The sequence below is a fragment of the Equus caballus genome, chromosome 27, assembly GCF_041296265.1.
Source record: "Equus caballus isolate H_3958 breed thoroughbred chromosome 27, TB-T2T, whole genome shotgun sequence".
Classification (NCBI taxonomy): domain Eukaryota; kingdom Metazoa; phylum Chordata; class Mammalia; order Perissodactyla; family Equidae; genus Equus; species Equus caballus.
Window position 1 is genome coordinate 16064311 of NC_091710.1, and position 21164 is coordinate 16085474.

At 38.5% G+C, this 21164-nt stretch overlaps 1 pseudogene; it reads left to right on the forward strand.

The window, feature by feature from the left end:
- Positions 1 to 18031, forward strand: part of LOC138920982 (olfactory receptor 2W3-like) — a 29675-nt pseudogene extending 11644 nt beyond the window's left edge.
- Positions 18032 to 21164: the final 3133 nt, after the last annotated feature.

Sequence of the window (21164 nt, forward strand, 5' to 3'; positions counted from 1 at the left end):
ACTTTCATATTAAAAAAATCTCAAAACTCATCTGTAAAACAAACAAGGTAGTTTGATTAATACCATTTTAGTTGAGAAAACTATGAAAAGGTAAATGAGTGTTCCAAGATCTCATAATGGTATCTGTTGGCTAAGGGATTATAACAGGGGAGATTGGGGTTGTAGTCCAAACGTTCTAAATCCGTTCCTCTAGATCAGTCTGTAAGACTTGTAGTTTATGTTCTCAGACATGCTTTGCTTTGAATATCATACATTCTTCGAATTGCAATTTGAAAGAAGTTTCTGTACATATATGTGAATTGTGGCATTAAAGTTTTACTATCTGTTGCAAATATTTGTGATTGCTTTCTCCTCAAGTGGTATATAGTACTTGGAAAGAAAAAAAAAAAAACTCTATTTCTTCAATACCTGACCCAAGAGAGAAAGAAAGCGAGATTATTTTTGTGTGTATGTTGCTTTAATAATATTCTACTGCCTCACACATTATTTATTTACTTAGGTAGTTTACCTTAAGAATAATGATCAAACAAGTGAGGTGTGTCTTTTGAATAAGGAGCAAATGAAGCATTCTCCATATAATGAATATTTCCTAAATACCATTAATTGATGATGCAGGGACTCTCTTTTGGGCTTTGAGGTTTTAGCAGGAGCTTAGGAACTTGTGTCTTGAGAAGAATCAGTGGTTGAGTCATGGCAGGATTTGTCCTTCCTGTCATTGGAATTTGAGGCAGTACCAGCAGTGAAGGGTGAAGACTCTAACCCTCATTTCCTGGGTTCAGAATCAGTTCTGCCCCTTTCTATAACATAATTTCCTTAACACACATCTGCCTCAGTTTCCTTTTCTGTAAGCCAGGGGTAATAAGAGTGCCAACTTCTTATCACTGTGGTTGGTGTTAAATGAATAAATAAATGTAAACAGCATAGAACACCTAGCTCATAGTAAGTGCTCCCTTATACATACTGTCACCATTATTAGTATCCATATTTCTCTTCAGTTGCAGTAGAGGTAATGGAACCAATGACAGCACCCAGGGAAATTTCATCCTTTTGTGGTATTCTGATAGTCCCCATCTGGAGAGAATCCACTTTGTGGTCATCTTGATTGCATAGCTCCTGACACTTGTGGGCAATACTACCATAATCCTGGTGTTCCAGCTGGACTTCCACTTCCACACTCCCATGTACTTCTTTCTCACGCATCTCTACTTCCTGGACCTCAGTTTTACCACCAGCTCCATCCCCCAGCTCCTCTGTAACCTGAGTGGAGGTGACAAGACCATCAGCTACACTGGCTGTGCTATCCAGCTCTTCCTATTCCTGGGTCTGGGTGGTGTGGAGTGTCTGCTCCTGGCCGTCATGGCATATGACTGCTTTGTTGCAGTCTGCAAGACCCTTCACTCCATGGTGATCATGAATCCATGCCTCTGCATGGCCTTGGTGTTGGTGGCTTGGGGCTGTGGGATGGCCAACTCCTTGGCCATGTCCCCAGTTACCCTGCTCTTACCACATTGTGGGAACCACCATGTGGACCACTTCCTGTGTGAGACACCCGCCCTGATCAGGATGGCCTGTGTCAATACAACTGCCATTGAGGTCACTGCGTTTGTCCTGGCAGTGGGCATTGTGCTGTCACCTCTGGTACTTATCCTGGTCTCCTATGGCTACATCATGAGGGCAGTGTTACAAATTCAGTCAGTGTCAGGGAGGCAAAAGGCCTTCAACACCTGTGGCTCCCATCTCACAGTTGTCTCACTTTACTATGGAAACATCATGTACATGTGCACGCAACCTGGGAACAGCTCTTCCCAAGACCAGGGCAAGTTCCTCACCCTCTTCTACAACATCATCACCCCTCTCCTGATCTCCCTGATCTACACCCTCAGAAACAAAGAGGCGAATGGGGCACTGAGGAGGCTGATGCTGGGTGACACAAAGGTAGGAAAGAAGTAAGGGAAAAGGGGAAAAACAGGCCTTACGAAGCTGGTCGTCATTTCAGTCAGGGACCAGTGATGGAATCTGGAGCTGTTGGGCCAGATCTGGGTCTGACCTGGGCTTCCAAACTTATGTCTTTATCTACACTACCATATGACTGTTTCAGTTACAACATTAAATGTTCTGAGGAGTGAGCTGCACAACACACATCATCCAAAAACTCCTTTATATGATCTGTAAATCATACCCAAAGGACAAAGCAGGATAAGTGTGTGATTATAAAGATAAGTTCTCATAACGTGTACCAGAGTGCCAAGGAGGAAACTACTTTTCTCCAACAGACTTTGTTTCTGTACTTGTTTGTTTGCAATTTGTTAACAACTTTCTTAGGATTTTAGACAGAATGATCACAATCAACCACTTCTCTTGGCTGACAGCCATCAAACAGGGGAGGTCACCACGGCTTTAATCAAATTATGTTGTTTTTCTGCCTTTTTCCCAACATTTGGCATTTTCAATAAAGTCTGGTGAAGATTCTGATAAACCAGAAAGTTAAACTATAACAATGATGCATGTGCACTTTAAACTTTAAAGCATCACTATTTCTCAGGTATGTTTTTATTAACGAGCAGGACCTAGTGTTTATTAAGTTCCTGCTCTGAGTCAGGTGCTCATAATTCATCTATTCCTCTCTGCATTTGTGTGAGTTCAGCATGATGCTCTCTGTCCCTGTTTTACCCACGTGGTACTTGAGGGTTGGAGATTAAATCATTTGCTCAAATAGAACTGAACCAGAGATTTACTCCAAGTTCTGTGACTGCCAATTCCTGCTGTTTCTATTGCTCTATGAATTTTTTTTTAATTTTTATTTTTTTCAGATGAACATCATATTTCGAATTCTGTATACATTATATCATGTTCACCACCTGAACTCTAATTATAGTGAATCCTCTCACATGTGACCCTAATCACCCCTTTTGCCCTCCCCTCTGCCCCCTTCCCCAATGGTAACCACCAGTCCAGTCTCCAATGCTATGTGGGGTTTTTTTCTGTCGTTTTTATCTTCCACTTATGAGCGAGATCATATGGTATTTCACTTTCTCCCTCTGACTTATTTCACTCAGCATAATACCCTCAAGGTCCATCCATGTTGTCACAAATGGCCGCATTTCATCATTTATTATGGCTGAGTAGTAGTCCCTCGTGTATAAATACCACATCTTCTTTATCCATTCATCCCTTGATGGGCACCCAGGTTGCTTCCAAGTCTTGGCTATTGTGTATAATGCCGCAATGAACATAGGGGTGCAAGTATCTTTACGCCTTTGTGTTTTCAAGTTCTTTGGATAAATACCTAGCTGTGGAATAGCTGGATCATATGGTAGATCTATCCTTAATTTTATGAGGATACTCCAAACTGCTTTCCATAGTGGCTGCACCAGTTTGCACTGCCACCAGCAGTGAACAAGGTTTCCCTTCTCTCCACACCCTCTCCAACATTTGATGTTTCCTGTCTTGTTAATTATAACCATTCTGACCAGAATGAGGTGATACCTCATTGTAGTTTTGATTTGCATTTCCCTGATAGCAAATGATGTTGAGCATCTTTTCATATGCCTGTTGGCCATCTGTATATCTTCTTTGGAGAAATCTTTGTTCAGATCTTTTGCTCGTTTTCTAATTGGATTGTTGTTTTTTTTGTTGTTGAGCTGTAGGAGTTCTTTGTATATTTTGGATATTAACCCCTTATCTGATATGTGGTTTGCAAATATCTTCTCCCAATTGTTAGGTTGTCTTTTCGTTTTGTTGATGGTTTCCTTTGCTGTGCAGAAACTTTTTAGTTTGATGTAGTGCCATTTGTTCATTTTTTCTTTTGTTTCCTTTGCGCAGTCAGACATGGGACTTGAAAATATGCTGCTCAGACCAATGTCATAGAGCGTACTGCCTACGTTTTCATCTAGAAGTCTCATGGTTTCGGTCTTACATTCAAGTATTTAATCCATTTTGAGTTGATTTTTGTGCATGGTGTAAGGGAATGGTCTACTTTCATTCTTTTGCATGTGGCTGTCTAGTTTTCCCAACACCATTTACTGAAGAGACACTCCTTTCTCCATCGTATGCTCTTGGCTCCCTTGTCGAATATTAGCTCTCCATAAACGTGTGGGTTTACTTCTGGGCTCTCAATTTTGTTCTATTGATCTGTGTGTCTGTTTTTGTGCCAATACCATGCTATTTTGGTTACTATGGCTTGTAGTATAATTTGAAATCGGGGAGTGTGATACCTCCAGCTTTGTTCCTTTTTCTCAGGAATCCTTTGGCTATTCGGGGTCTTTTGTTGTTCCATATAAATTTTAGGATTCTTTGTTCTATTTCTGTAAAAACTGTTGTTGGAAATTTGATAGGGATTGCGTTGAATCTATAGCTTGCTTTCAGAAGTATGGACATTTTACCAATGTTAATTCTTCCAATCCAAGAGCATGGAATGTCTTTCCATTTCTTTGTGTCTTCTTCAATTTCTTTCAACAACATTTTATAGTTTTCGGTGCACAGATCTTTCACCTCTTTCATTAAGTTTATTCCTAGGTATTTTATTGTTTTTGTTGCAATTGTAAATGGGATTGTAGTCTTAATTTCTCTATCTGCTACCTCATTGTTAGTGTCTAGAAACACAACCGATTTTTGTACCCTAAAGAGTCCACTAAAAAACTTTTAGAAATAATAAGGGAATACAGTCAAGTTGTGGGATACAAAATCAATGTGCTACAGGAATTTTTAAAGAGCAAAAATCCAAAGGTGTTTAACAAGTAGCGTCAAAAACTCTTTACCGCTAAAGAATACGACTGGCTTCTGTCCCTTACATACTACAGTCCAGGGTGTATGGGGGGAAATTGTTTCCTTGGAACCTCTTAGCTTTCCTGTATGGATTTAAAATTTTAGCGGACAAAGACAGCTTAACAGAGAAAAGCATTCAATTTTATTTTATATAAATTTTACATGACACAAGAGCCTTAAATTAAAGATCCAAAGAAATGATTTTTATTATGGATTTGATGAAGAGTTGACAGAGGTGGGGAAATATGATAGGAAAAAGGAGGTATGAGCTAAATGTAATGAAGTAGAGAATCATAGCAGGTCCTGTTTGCTCAGATTCCTCTCCACGTCCCTCCATCTTGAAAATAACTATAGTCCTTCCCTCTAGGTATGGCAGGCACCTTTCACATGAAGGTCGTATGACCTGGTGTAAGGGAAGATCAGAAAGTCCTTCTTGCACCGGCTGTTTTACAAACTTCTTTAGCTCAAAATATTCAATATGCCAAAGTGCCACATTTTGACATAGCTCATCATGAACACTGTGAAGGGCTCCTCTCGCTTAATGTAAAAGTGAATTACCTGGGATAATTAATTGAGGATTCTTATTCAGTAGGTCTTGGGAGGGGCCAGAGACTCTGCATTTCTGCACACTTCCCAGGTGAGACCCTCACTCACTCACTGCTGTCCTTCAGACCCTACTTTAAGGATGTAGGAGATAGATTACCCACGACTTTCATTGCAGACATGCAGAGGGCAGACGCATTCTGGAATATGCTGAGTTTGGATTCATAGACTAAATGAAATGGGGAGGGAATAATGAGAAAAGCCAGGTTGGGGGGGTGCTCATTCCTCTGCCATCACTTCAATTCTCTGTCCCCTCAGCTTCAGAGCCTCTTTTCCAAGGTGGACTGTATTCTCACCCTTTCCTTTCTAACCTCCTCATTCCTTCACCTCACCTCACCTTCCAGGGCACCATCCCCAGTGGGGCCATTTAAGCATATGCAAAACCAGGTCTATTAGAAGGGTACTTCCTGTGCTTCCAGGGACCCTGCTCTGAATACTCAAAACTGCTGTTGTTAAGAAACTGTGATGCAGATGGTCTGTTACTGAATGACAGAATGAGAGTTGTTGGCATGACAGTCAGGGTTTACTTCCAAGATTTATAAAACTCCACAATACTACCTTGGTACTGAGCCAACTAAGAGTGAGATATAATAAAGAATTAGGGTGGTGCTCCCAGGACTTGTCCAAACTTATCTTATTGGAAAGCACTTGCTGGCCATCCTGTGTGAATCAGCAGAGCAGCCCTGTGGGCTCTGAGGTCACCAGTTTGCCAGCATTTCTGCCTCTGGAAAAATGTGCTGGAGAGAACAACGAAGGTTTCCATAACTCTAGTGAATACAAGTAGTTAGTTTGCACAGTGGTGATTGATTTTTATTGTGTTTAGTCTGCTAAAGAACAAAATTCAAGAGAATAAACTTTAACAACCTTATTGGCATTATTCATTAATTCATGAATCATGCAACATACAATCTAGCAGATTGAAAGAAGCTCTGGGGAGATGTACGAAATGAAACAGTTTTATAGACAGAAGGAAAAGGAACAAGGAAGTCATAGTAAGAAAAGGCAGATTGGTTGTTGCAAGGTTGATGTCCTTACAAGAGTTGGCAGGGGTTTCTCAGGCAGATTACCCAACTGGTGCTGATCAGGTGATTCCTGATTGGTGTAAGGTTTCATTTCTGGGAAAGCTGAAACTGTGACTAAGTTATCTCATTTTGGTGACATGGGACTTAGCGTAAGTGACTCCATTGAGGGCCTATTATTTTATTTTAAACACCTCTGATCATCTTATGATCTGGGGTCACCAGTAAAGATAGCTGCCATGGAATTGTGTAAGAGACTTAACTTAATGGGTCTAAGTCAGAGAAAAGTTGATTTTACCTGAGCCCTGGGCTCCCAGAAAACAGCAACAGGTGAGAAATCTCCACCACACTTTTGTGCACCAGGAAAGAGCTAACTTTGAAGAGTAGCTTTTCCCCACATGACTCAGAAGTGTCCCCTCCCTCCTGTTCCTCAGATTCATAACTCTCTTGTTTAGCACCTCTGTAAATCCCCAGGCTCATTCCTTTTCTAGAAGATATTCCGCTTGTTGAGATAAACTTATATACCCAAGATGGAGCCTCTCCTACCCAGGATGCCACATCAGCAAACCGAACTTTTCTGTTCCTGTAAATGCTCTGCTCGACCAGAAACAGAGTACATCCAGTCTTCCAACCCCCAAATGTCAAGCCAACTCTGGGCTGCATACTGATTTTATTGTTCCTTGATCTTTCTAAATAAGGTAAAGTATGCAACCTCAGCCAAGCATGCCCTGCTTCTGCAGTGCTGCTTCTAATGCTTTATGAAATTTGCTGTTGCCTACACAACCCTAAGAAGAACACTTCACTGCTTGTGAGGCACTGGACTCCCCTAACCTATGGATTGTTTTTCCTTTAAAAAAGGGCATCAAACTCATTACTAAGCCATTTTATTTTTGTCATTTGACTCTGGCTAAGGAATGCTCTGTCTATTGAAATAGCCTGGATAAGGTCATCTCATTAATTTCCAGTGCATTTGGTTTCACAGTAATTTTTCCTACACAACGTTAAAACATTAAGATTAAAATTGTGTCAAACTGTGAGGTAGAACAGAATAGAATAGAATTGTCCTCTCCATTAGGTGAATGACTTTCTGTGCCAATTATTGATTGATACCTACTGCATTTTCTTCCTCTTCTAATCCTCTGTGCTCCTCTTCCTTGAATAGCCACTACATTTTATTCGTCTTATCTTTCCTTTCTCTTCTTCTTGTTAATCACTCTTTATACAGCTGTAGTCAAGTCTTCTCTTTTTTCATTTTTACTATAGCCGTGGGCTTCTCTTCTACAAATGCCACTTCTATAATGCATATTACTAACAGAAAATTTTCATAAAAAGGTAAAATTATGACTCACACAATATCAAAGCAGACTCATGTTCAAGGACTTGTTTTACCCATAGAACCTGAGGCAATTAGGTAGATGCTATAGCCAGCTTAATGGAAAAGTCAAACCAGTATAAATTTACTGAGTAGAGGGATATTTAGCTGAATTGCAAATGAAGCAAAACTGGTTTTCCCGTGTGAGGAGGGATGTCAATTAACTGTCTATTAAACATGGCATAACTTCCATATCTATCAGTAACTTACAACTTACAATGAGTGCAAAATTGCTCAAATCCAAGGAGAGGGAACTAGAATCTAATAGCCAGAAGGTGTGCTATAGATAATGCATAGCTTTCTATTGAAACAATTTTTTTCTACGTTATTAATAATAGGATGTTTGGGTACTTGGTATGTGGCTGCCACTCTTAGGGTTTTATCTGTGTTTACTCACTGAATCCTCATGAAGGATATCGTAGTGTGAAATTTCACATACATTTTACACGTGAGAAAGTTATGTCTCAGAGATTTTAATATTCAGTTCCTGAGAGTGGGAATGCAATAGTATAGTCACTTGGCTATAGTACTTATATGAAGCCCTGAGAAGGCTGATGGGATTCAGGAAATGCTACCCCAAAATATGGCATTGGCATATCAAATAATTTAAACTTCAGGAGTTTGAAAGAACAGCAGGAAGGTCATTCTAACTTTCCACCCACCATCTCCCCCAAAACAGATCATAAAGCCCTCATGTGAGAGGTGCTGCCCCATACATGGAGGAAAGGAGCATCCTTATATCCAAAGACAAGGGGACCCCAAGGAGAATCCTAACAAACAGGAATTGCTAGGTTTTCCCCAGTTTACTACAGTTAATTCATACTCTTTAAACTATCATATTCCTCTGTGACTGTCCACTCTTCATGGAGCCTAGCATAACAACACACAGGTCTGTTTCTCTAGGTCTTCATTTCCTTATGAATGGTTCTATATCATGTAAAACTTATATTAAATAATTTCATATGCTTTTCTCCTGTTAACCTGTCTTTGTCACTTTAATTATTAAACACAGCAAGGGATCCTAAAAGGGTCGAGGAAATCTTTGCCCTCCCATACAAGGTCAAGTCTTAGCAAATCCTACAGGATCCAGAATGTAAAAGAATTGTAGTATTTTTCCACCTAGGAAAGTGGTAGTTTTGTTTTAACCAGTATAATATTTCCTCCTCCCACAATCAATACCCTCTACTGAATCATCTAAATATTTCTCAATATGTGTAAACTTGTGTAGGGGAGGAAAAAGTTCTTCTCAACCCTCTGTAGGGTCCCTGGCTGTGTCTGAAAATTAAACCAACAAAAATAGATTAACAGGAGAAAAGCATGTAACTTTAGTTGAATGTACATTGGAGCCTTCACAAGAGAATGAAAACCCAAATAAGTGACCAGAGTAGGAAATTTTATATATTTTAGAAAAAGAAACATTATTTGTGAAGAATTGACAACAGAAAGGAATTTAGGCTAGGGATTATAAAATGATGAAGAAGTAACAAAGTTTGTTTATGCAGCCTTCTCAACCTAAATTCCCTGTCTCTGATATGTTAAAAGATAAGCTAAGGCATATTTTTCAAGAGTTTATTTGAACAAAAACCAAGTTGAGTTGGGCAGTATACAATGTAGTGGATAAAAGGAGCTCAGAGGAGCTGTATAAAATGAAAAACTTTTATAGGCAAAAGGGAGAAGGGAAAAGGTAGTTACACTGGCAAAAAAAGTGAATTGGTTGTCGCAAAACTACTTTCCTTTAGGGGATGGCAGGGGTCTTCCAGGTGGATTATCTAACTGGAGCTGATCTGGTGGTACTTCCTGATTGAGTGGTTTAAGATTCCATTTGGGAGAGCTGAAACTAGTTAAGTAAGATCTAGGTTTAGTGACTTGGGGCTTAGCATAAGGGACACCATTTTGGGCCTGATGTCTTGTTTTTAAAATGTAATAAGGCTGTCTCCCTTCTTCCTGGTACAAGGAGGGTAACTTTATGTGGGAGATTTATCTCCTACTTTCAGAGAAAAGAGGTGAGGGACGGGAGGTCACAGTGACCTTGCTTTTGCTACTTTCTCAAACTCTTTCAGTTTAAGATATTCTATATACCAAAGTGCAGTATTTTGGGGCAGCAAGTCCTGAATCCCATCAGTGGAAATTAACAAAACCTTGTCATATACAACATTTTACACTTTCCTCTGTTTCTAAATTGTCTAACTCTGTTTCTGAATCTATTTTTAATCATCACTGCCCTTAAAGAGCTTTTAATTATTTTTTTCTGATCACTCCATCCACCAAAAACTTTAATACCAGAGATAGAATATATTATCTATGTACTATAGCATTTTTAGAGTAAAAAACCATTGCAATACCTGAGATATTTTTAAACTCCTAGAAGCAATGTTTGCCCCCTTAGGGGTGATATCACCAACTATATCATCAAATTTATCAGAAAATATGTCTGTTAAGATGAATAAAGTTCCCATAGTCTTTATAGAAAATTTAGAGCTTGAACCTTTTAAGTTTCCTGAGAGGCCAAATGTCTTTGTTGCAGAAGATTTCCAAAAGGAAAAAGAATGAAGCAGGACTTAACTCCTGGTTGTCTAAATAGTTATGGATTCAGATCTGGAGATAGAAATTCCTGTCACCTCTGATCTTTGTCTCACTTTCTTCCTTGTGAGTGAGTGTGGGACTCATTCCCACTGAACGTTTTCATTGACTTTACCCCTATCCAAGCCGTGGGAAAGCCTCTCCAATGTTACACAAATGCGAATTGATCTCATATGGAATATTTTAAATATTCTCTATCTAAACATTTTGTACATTCTTGCATATCTATTTGATCTGTGACTCCACCTACCTACTCCACATACAGGTAAAATATATACACACAATATGTGTACACACGTGTGTATATATCTGTGTTTACATATGTATCTCATTCATTTCTGTGTAAGTGAGTGTATTTTAGGTGGAGAAGTTACTAAGGAAAGTTGTTAAAAACAATAATGTGTGTGTGTGTATATATATATATATATATAGTAATTCCTGGGTAACAGTAATGGAGAAAAACAAGTCATTTGTATTGTTTCACATAATGATTATGTTGGGGATTTTAGTGGTCCAAAGAACAAGGAATATGCCATATTCTTTCACTTATTTGTCCATATTTTGTACTGACTACTGTAAAACTCATGGATCAACTGACTTAGTATATGCTGGCCTCAAATTCTCCACAGTACTTTGGCTCATTTAAATCTTACTTTTGTCACAGCTTTCTTTCCATTTTGAAAACCTAAACAGCTTTTTGATCTTTTCTTCCAAATGTTTGATGATTCTAAGCCCTTCCTTTTCCACTATACCCATCCTCCCTGTTTGTTTACTCCAAACACTGAGGAAAATAGCAAGTCTCCCCTGATCTACCACAAGTTTGTTATCATAACTATAGTTTACTCTTTTGCACCAATGTTTATAGCTTTGCTCTCTGTCATGAAGAGTATCAAGGATCTCATACTGTAGAAGACATAGACAGTTGCAGAAGAAAAGTGAGGCATTAGCAAAGAAGTTGCATTAAGTTGTGTTTTGTTCTGTAACATTCTGCCAAGAGAAGTTTCATACTCACGTGATTGATTATCACCTATCAGAGCAATCAGCCATCTTCATTTTCATGGTAGGTGTTGCCAAGGGGAACCATGAGTGCATAGTTCATCTACTGATATACTCATCAGCTTAACAAATACAGCAAGCAGCTACTACGTGTCAGCTACTATTTCAGAGACTAGAGTTACAACAGCAAATATGACTGCTAAGCTCCTTGGAACTGCAAAAATTTGTAGTACACAATCATAGACATAAAATATAAATAAGCAAGATAATTGCAGGTGTGAAAACTGCTGGATGAATGAAGCACAGGTAACATATTTGGGGTGAGGTGTCCATGTGAAGGTTGGAAACATTGAGTTTTCAGTTGAACATATCAAGTTAAATTCCCTTTGGAGACTCTTTTTCCTATAAAACAGTCTGAAATTCTACATAAAGCCTCTGTCAGATATTTATTTGAATTACTTTATAAATTATGGTAAAAACCATTAGGAAAGCAGTATTATTCCAGGGAATGAAGCCAAGGAAGTAAGGATAGTAATGGTAAATACTGATGTGGTCAGCTGAAGCAAAAGACTTCATGAAAAATAAAAAAGAAGGAAAATAAAGAGGGTGAGTGAGAAGTTGGTACAGAGCCAGCCAATGTGATTGAGGAAAATTTCCAAAGGAAGGAACATCCATGGCAGAATCAGTAAAGAAAGTTACAAAATGCCCAAGGAATTAGAGGTGACAAGCCCATGGACATTGAAAACATCTGTCAAAGAAGTTTTAGGAAAGTGTTAGGAGAAGAAGCCAGATGTCTATGTTCTGGAGAGTTATAGGAGGCAACCTGAGGCTACTCTTCCTTTTTAAGGTGTTTGTATGAGAAGAGAAGGGAGCTATAAAGCCTTCCAGCATCACAGATTGGGAGGAGGTGAGCCTTTTCCCAGTAGAGCTTTTCTCTTGAAAAACTGTCAGTAGACGAGGTTAAGATTGAATTCCTCTGATTATTATAATAATAATTATGATTATATTTTAAAGAGGAGAGATAATGGGATCAATATCACATGGGGAATAAAAGAAAAGTATTGATGGACATGATCTAATTCACATTTTAAGACATGCAATATAAAAGAAATACATTTAAAAGGTTAAATCACAGCAAGAGGGAAACTGCTAGAGGTTATTGTCCCTAACAGAAGCAAAGGTTTTGCCAATCAGAAAGGAAATTAGACCCCATTAAAGTAAGAATTTCATAAAGGTAAATTCTCATTTACCCCATCTCCAGGGGCTGGTGGGCATTAAGTTCTCCTGAAATAGTTTTGAATGAAGTAGTAAAGGAATAAGTGAATGCCTGAGTAACTGACACTAGAGTATCTTTAATTGCTGATGCAAAGGATGTAGGAGACAGAGAAAGACTGTGGTTATGCCCAGTAAGTTTTGAAAACTAGCATTCTGGGACATGTGTCATTAAGTCTATACATAGTTTGTTAAATCAAGTGCCATTAACTGATCAAAAGTGTCTAAGTCCAGTGAGAATGGCTTACTAGTTTACTGGAAGCTTATTCTACTTTATCTATTTGATTTACTTATAACCAGTTTGTTAATACATGTCATTCAGAGATAATATCTCCTAGACAACTAGTATTATAATTAGAAAAATTTTTATTTATAAGACAGACCTAAACAATTATATATGTATAATTCAAAGTCAACTGAAAAGTAGAATTATATTTGAATTAGGTCAACTTTAAATACACTTGCCAAATCCCTTCAGTTTTGACATAACCTAATCATGACGTGATAACCAGCCATAATCAAACTAAAAGAAGGAGATTATACTAGGACATGGGTCATTATAGGCTATCTTTGAATTCTGATAACTACATTGAACCATAAATTCTGTAACATACAGCATTCTTCTCTTTTCTTTATTATTAGTGACCTTCAGTTCCACTGCGTCCCAAAAAGTGACTTTTGTTCATTTACAATGTTTATGTATATCCTGACATAAAATTTGGGTGGTTTAATTTTCATTATTTAAATTTTTGTGAATGCTTGAAGAGTTTCAGATTTAGATGTCTGCTAGTATATTATGGAAACCCAAAGCTTCTCTTTAGAGGCTTTGAACCAGAGTGAGTACCAGTGACAGATGCTGACAGATGACCAATTTGACAACAGAAGTGTGTGTAATCATCCACATCTTGAACTGGTGGCCCAATTCATTCCCATTTGCTTGGTAATACTGGCAGCCATGCTAATAACCTTTCGAGGAGATAGTGAAATTTTCTCTTTCTAGAAGCTTGTCAGCTCAAGAGAAGAGAGCCACAGGCCCTAATATTTTAAATTTCTCACAATTAAATAGTGTCCCCACTTGAAACATATACGGCTATATTTTAAAAAATCTTCCCTCTCCTCAGAACTTCCATTGAGTGGCTAACTCATATATATGAACAGAGATGAATCATCAGATATATGAGAAAATCACCTTTCATGAAATACAGCCCAAAATAAATAAGACAATGAAACTTGAAAAGAAAATCCAGGGAGTAGGAAGAAGAATTAACCTTAGAGAAATTGCTTTTTAAGAATATGAAGGAAGATATAAACTGAAACTAAAATGCGACATAAAGAAATATTCATCCTAAAACCAAAATATATTTTTGCTAGTTAAAAATATGAGCAATTTGGGGCCAGCTCAGGTGGCCTAGTAGTTAACTTTGGTGTGCACCACTTTGGGGGCCCATGTTTGATTCCCAAGTGCAGACCTACAGCACTCATCTGTCAGTGGCCATACTGTTGTGAAAGTTCACATAAAAAAGAGGAAGATTGACAACAAATATTAGTTCAGGGTGAATCTTCCTCAGGCAAAATATATATTTTATATATGAGCAATTTCTATAAAAAATAAATAGAAAGGGTACAGAAAGAATCAAGACAGTGGAGGAGGAAAATTCTTAGCTCACGTCCTCCTACAGACACATCAAAACTACAACTACATAAAGAACAACTGTTGCTGAGAATGACCTTAAGAGTAGCAGGACAAATTTTTCACAACTAAGGATATATTAAACAAAATACATTAAGATGGGTAGGAGGGGTGGATATGTGGTCTATTCAGGACCAACACCCCTGGTATGGCAACACACAGTAGGAGGGACATCACAACGCACAACCATGGAGATCCTCTCTGATGTCTGAGGGGCCTGAGACACATATTGGGCTTCCCAGACTATGGGACCTGCATCAGGAAAACAATCCCCCTAAAAATCTGGCTTTGAAAACCCATAGGGCTTATGTCTGGGAGAACCAGAAACCTATAAGAAATCAAGTCTTCACTCTCAAAAAGCACATACACAAGCTCACTGTCTCTGAGGTCATTGTCTGCCAGTGCAGAGGTGGCAGTTTGAAAAGGCCTGGATTACATGTGAAGGAGATCCATTGACTAATTCTAAGGCATGTGCCTGAGGAAAATAAATGTGTTGGAACTTTATACAGAAATAAAAGTGCTGGTTGATGCCATTTTTTTACCCTCCTTCTTACTAGGTTACCTATCCCTGCTGGGCACCATATGTAACAGTCTCTATTTAACTTGCTCACACCACTCACCCTGCCCTGGCATTTGCCTATAGACTTGCCCCAGTCAATGTTCCTTCAAAATAACTCCTTCCCTGCCCCCCCAGCAGGTGCCCCTGGCTGGCACTGAAACCCCTCCAAAGCATCTCCCACCCATAGGGAGCCAGTCTCACATGCTAGCATCTCCAGAGCAACTGTAGCCCAGGCACAACAGGAGGGTACATGCAGCCTACAGATGAGATATACCTGGAGCATCTGGCTCTGGTGACCAGTGGGATGTGAGGTCCTGGGCTCCCCAGGACTCCTTCTACGTAAGGTCACTTCTTCAGGACTGGAAGAAATAGCTGACATACTTAATATATAGAAATAAACACAGACATGGGGCTGGCCCCGTGGCCGAGTGGTTAAGTTCGCGCGCTCCGCTGCAGGCGGCCCAGTGTTTCATTAGTTCGAATCCTGGGCGCGGACATGGCACTGCTCATCAGACCATGCTGAGGCGGCATCCCACATGCCACAACTAGAAGAACCCACAACGAAGAATATACAACTATGTACCGGGGGGCTTTGGGGAGAAAAAGGAAAAATAAATAAATAAAATCTTTAAAAAAAAAAAGAAATAAACACAGACAAAATGAGGCGACAAAGAGTATATTCCAAATAAAATAACAAGACGGAACCTCAAAATCAAAAAACAGAAACAAATAAAACAGAAATAAATAATTTACTGATGAAGAGTTCAAAGTAGTGGTCATAAAGATGCTCATCAAACTCATAAGAAGAATTGATGAACACAGTGAGAACTTCAAAAAAGAGATAGAAAGTACAAAAACATAACCCTTCATGGCTAAAGAATAAAATGACTGAAGTGAAAAATATATTTGAGGATATCAATGGCAGATTAGATGATGCAGAAGAATGAATCAGTGATATAGAAGACAGGGTAGTGGAAATCATCCAATTGGAACAGAACAAAAATAAAAATATGAAGATATCTTAGGGACACCTGGGACCACAAGTGGATTAGTATTTGCAATATAGCAGCCCCAGAAGACTAAGGGTGAGAGAGGGATAGAAAATGTTTTTGAAGAAATAAAGGCTGAAAACTTCCCCAACCTGCAAAAGAAATAGACATCCAAGTCCACTAAACACAGAGAGTCTCAACTAAGACGATCTTAAGGAGACCTATACCAAAACATATTGAAATTAAACTGTCTAAAGTTAAAGATAAAGAGAGAAACTTAAAAGTGAGAGGAAAACAGTTAGTTACATACAATGGAACCCAGATAATACTTTCATGTGATTTTTCAGCAGAAACTTTGCAGGCCAGTGAGGACTGATATAATATATTCAAACTGCTGAAGGAAAAAAGTTACAAACGCAAATGCTCTACCCACCAAGGTTAGCTTTCAGAATTGAAGGAGAGAGTGTTTCCCAGACAAGCAAAAGCTAAAGGGGTTCATCACAACTAAACCAGCCTTACAAGAAATGTTAGTGACTTCTTTAAATCAAAAAGAAAAGGTTATAATTGTAAACAAAAAGTTATAAAAGAAAAAAATTACTGGTAATGACAAACATATAGTATCAAATACCTATAAAGCTAATTTGTAGGTTAAAAGACAAAAGCAGTAAAATCGTGTATGTCTACAATAACTAGTCTAGGAATACACAGAACAACAAGATGTCAAACATGACATTAGAAACACAAAATGGTGGGGAGTCAAAAGGTAGTTCTTTTAGAATGTGCTTGAACTTAAGTGATCATCAACTTAAAACAGACTGGCATATACATGGATTGGTATGTTTAAACCACATGATAACCAGAAATCAAAAACCTAAAATAAATACACAGAAAATAAGGAGAAGGGAATACAAGCACAACACCAAAGAAAAAAACCAAAAGGGAAGTGGCCAAGAGAAAAATGAAGGCATCACAGATAATTACGAAAACAATTAATAAAATGACAATAAGCACATATCCATCAATAATTATTTTAACGTAAATGGATTAAATGCTCAAATCAAAAGACATACAGTGGCTGAATGGATTAAATACAAGACACATATAACTACTTACAAGAGACTCACTTCAGGTATAAAGATACACACAGGATGAAAGTGAAGGAATGGAAAAACATGTTTCATGCAAATGGAAACAAAAAGAAAGCTGGGGTAGCAATTGCTGATGTTAAGGAATAGGCAGCCAGCTCATTCCTCAGCAAAATGTGTTTATTTGCCTCAAGGTCTATAACTATATTGAGCAATGTGGAACTTCCAAGCAGCAAAAGTGAGGAGAAATTCTTTTATAGAGGGGAAGGAGAAGTTGGCAGGACTTTTGTAAACAAAGTGTGCATTGGAAGAATTGAGAGGGTGATGTATAATGGCTTTTCATTGGCTGACTTGACGCAGTGTCTCATTGGCTGAGCTTCTTGCCAGTCAAGAAGAGGAAGTCCTGTTGGGCTCCACTATCGATGTAGGATGTGATAGTTCCCCCTTTGGCCTCCTGACTCCACTTTACTGAGGATTCTGTTTATTAATTTTCATATTTTCCCTTTTAGATCACGATCTTTCTTTGAAAGCATCACTGATCAAGAGTCAGAGTTTTCCGGTTTCATCAAGCATTTGTCCCCTGATGTCAGGAAGGAGTTTTCTGGGTGCCATGCCCCACATTGGACGGAAAGTGCACTGATTGAGCACCTATTGTAGCCACATTTGAGTAACAAATATGGGATAGGAAGGAGAACCTTCAGGCCCTTTTTTCTAAAATACGTCTGTCAAGATCATAGGCATTGGAGATCATCTGAAGTGCTATCCTGTCATCAAAGCCTTAGCAGACAAACTTCCAAAGGCTTGGTATAGATGTCTTGGGAAAATTGTCTCATCAGATGTCATCTGCTTCAATTCCAGAAATCTTTACTTTCAGGTCACCAGATGATGTGCAGGTCCAATTAGCATTTGGTGTTTCTGTAGGTGTGTCACAATCCAAGAGTCTATTCCCTGGAGTTTGGTGGAACAAGGGTCAGCTAACAGTACCTTTTCAATGAGAGACCTTTCCAGTGAGGTTGAAGAGAATCCTTCTGGAGGTGTCTTTTCCAATAGATGAAATCTCCTGGTTACATGGCAAAATGAATAAAGACTTTGTCTTCCTGAATCACACTGTCAAAAGATTGCTCTACCCAAACATGGTTATTTTTAATAGGAGCAATTAGGCCTTTGCAATATTGGAGTATATCTCCTTTTATCAATTGTGGGTCTAGAGAGGAAGGAGACAAGTTCATTGGGCATCCAGTGATTATCTCTAAGGGTGAGGGTTTATGAGTTCCAAGGGGGTGGATCTTAGATTTTGAAGGATCAAAGTCAATGCTTTTAGTGAAGGCATTTGGTGAATCTCTAGAAATTTTGTCAATTGAGTCTTCATAACGCATTCAATTAGACCAGGAGATTGAGGGTGTTGAGAACAGTGAGAGTATTCTAAAACTGGCCAAACAATGAAGATTTTTTTGAAGTACATGACCAGTAAAATGGATTCCTTGATCACCATAAGGTTCGAGAGGTCTTCCCCAGGTAGGGATAACCCTTTCCAAAAGGACATATGCCACAGAAGATGCAGTAGCATGTCTGCAAGGAAAGGTTTTTGTCCAGTGAGAAAACATACAAATGATGACTGAGAGATATTTATATCAATAATATGGGAATAGTTGTGTGAAATCCTATTGGCAAAACTTGAATGAGTGTTTACACAGTTTAAAAAGTCCAGGAGCCATACAAACAGTCTTCCCTATTGTATTTTGGACTAGTGGGACAAGTGAGGTAGGCATTTTCGGCAGCTTTGTTAATAATTTCCCACCAATTTTGATTAATGAATGCTATCATTTTGTCAGTAGACCAATGGTCAAATGCATGTACAGTGGTTAGGACTAGGAATTTTAGAGTCACTGGTAGGACTGGGTTGTTATTTGGTCTGATCCAGGACTTTCTCTTTTCATTAAACCAACAATTGTTGAACTTCTACTTTCCTTTTTTCCTTTCAGAGACCAATAGTTAGGCTTACCTAGACAGTTTTTCTAAGTTTTAATTTGGAGAAATATCACTTTAGACCACGATAGATATTTGAGTGTTGTTTGCTCCTTTAAGGGCTGCATTTCTTGCAGAGATATGAGCAAGGTAGTTTCCTTTGGTTTTCAGAGAGTCAAGTTTAGAATTCCTGATCTTCATAAAAGCTAAAGCAGCAGGTAAGGGTATAGGATCTGTTAAATCCTGAACATACGCACCATTTAAATTTTTATTTTCACTGGAAATAAGGAAACTATGTTGCTTCCACAACATTCCAAAATCACGAGCTACTCCAAAATCATGTCTACTCTCAGTATAAATATTGGAAGTTTGCTTTTGGCTAAAGTGCAAGCTTGTGTAACTGTGTATAACTCAGCTTGTTGTGTCAAAGTAGCCATAAGTAAAGGTTCCACCTCTACAATATCAAAAAGAGTTTCAACAGCTTACTCAGAACAATATTTGCCATTGTCACCTTTTAAATAAGAACTATCACTGAACCATGAGAAATCGGCATTACCCAAAGTAGTTTCCCGCAGATCATCATGAGGAGTTTTGGAGGCGATCAATCAGCATTAGGTATTCTTCAGGGACTTTTTCAGTAATGGTGTGGAGAAGAATAGAAGGGTTACGGCTATTACAACATGAAAAAGTTATGTGAGGATCAGTTAACAAAAGGGATTTATAGAAGGTGTGGCAGCTGATTGAAATATGTGGAGTCTGATGAGCATTTATGAGGGATTTTACTCCATGGCATAAAAAGGTAGTTAAAGGGATCCCACAATAATTTTCTCAGTGGCCTTGACCAAAAAGGCAGAGGCAGTAAGGCTATAAAACAAGAGGGGTATCCCCATGCCACAGGGTCCAGTTGCTAGCTATAATTTCCTATGAGTAAAGGTTGGTCTCCTGTTCTTGAGGGCATTCTCTTCCTTTTTATACACAAAAATGCAAAAGGGAATCTGATAATTGGGATGTACAAGAGCAAGTGGGTTTATCAAGCTATCCCTTAAATCCTTAAAGGTCATGTTGTCCAATATTCTCATAAAATTGGGTAGAGGTTGTTGTACATCATTAAACCAGACAGTTGGGCATTATAGAAAAAATTTGGAATACAATTTTGGCAATAACTAAGTAGCCCAGGATAATCTTGCCATTGGCACTTACTTTTGGGTTTGGGGCAACTTTAAACACCATGAAACCTATGTGAATCCAAGTTTAGCCCTTGTTCTGATATCAGATGTCCTAAATATCAAACCTTGGTTTGGGCAAACTGCAATTCTCCTTGTTAACCATACATCCCTTTAAATCTGAAATCTTTAGCAAATGGATTATGTCTTCTTCTGAGTAAACTTGGGAAACAGAGAAAATAAGTGAATCATCCACATATTGCACCAAAGTACAACTCCTATATCTTCCAAATCAGGCCTCAGGACTCTCAGTACAACCCTGAAGCATTACTGTCTAGGTGAACTGTCTGTCCTCTCGAGTGAAGGCAAAAAGATACTGATTACCTTCATATCATCTACTAGAATGGTAAAGAATGCACTACATAAAATAATAACTATAAAGAATTTGTTTCAGGTGGGAGTGGACATAAGTGTATGAGTGTTAGGAACAATAGGATGTTAAGTGATCACAATTTTGTTTACTGCTTAGAAGTCCCGGACAGGCCTCTGCACTTGGCTCTTGTGTTTGCTCACAGGTATAATGGAAGTATTACAGGGACTAGTATAAGGGATAATGAAGCCTTGAGACTTGTAATTCTCTTTTATGGGCTTTATACCTTGAGGTCTTCTTTACCTATACGGTATTGACTAAGTCTGGGGAGATAATTGAGGGATCTATTTGAATCCTGATATGGTGCACACTGTGAATTTTATCAATATCAGTTGAAGACTTTGCCCATAGGAAGGTGGTTGCTGATTCAATAGGAATAAATAATAAATGTTTCCAGAATCAGCCCTAGCACAATCAGAGACAGAGATAATGAATGATATCAAAGTGTCATTTAGTTCACTTGGCTGGCCATTTTGATGACCACTGTCAAATTCTACAATTATTTCCTCCTTTTGGGAGAAAGAAATTTTAGTATGATTTTCCAAGAAGTATCAGCTTTATAAATGCTTAGAGGCAGAGGGAGCAAAGAGAAAAATGTGTATGTCTCTTAAAAGGCCTAAACAAATGGAATAGGTTTATAGACAGGAACATTTTGAGATTTATTGGTCGCCCACTAT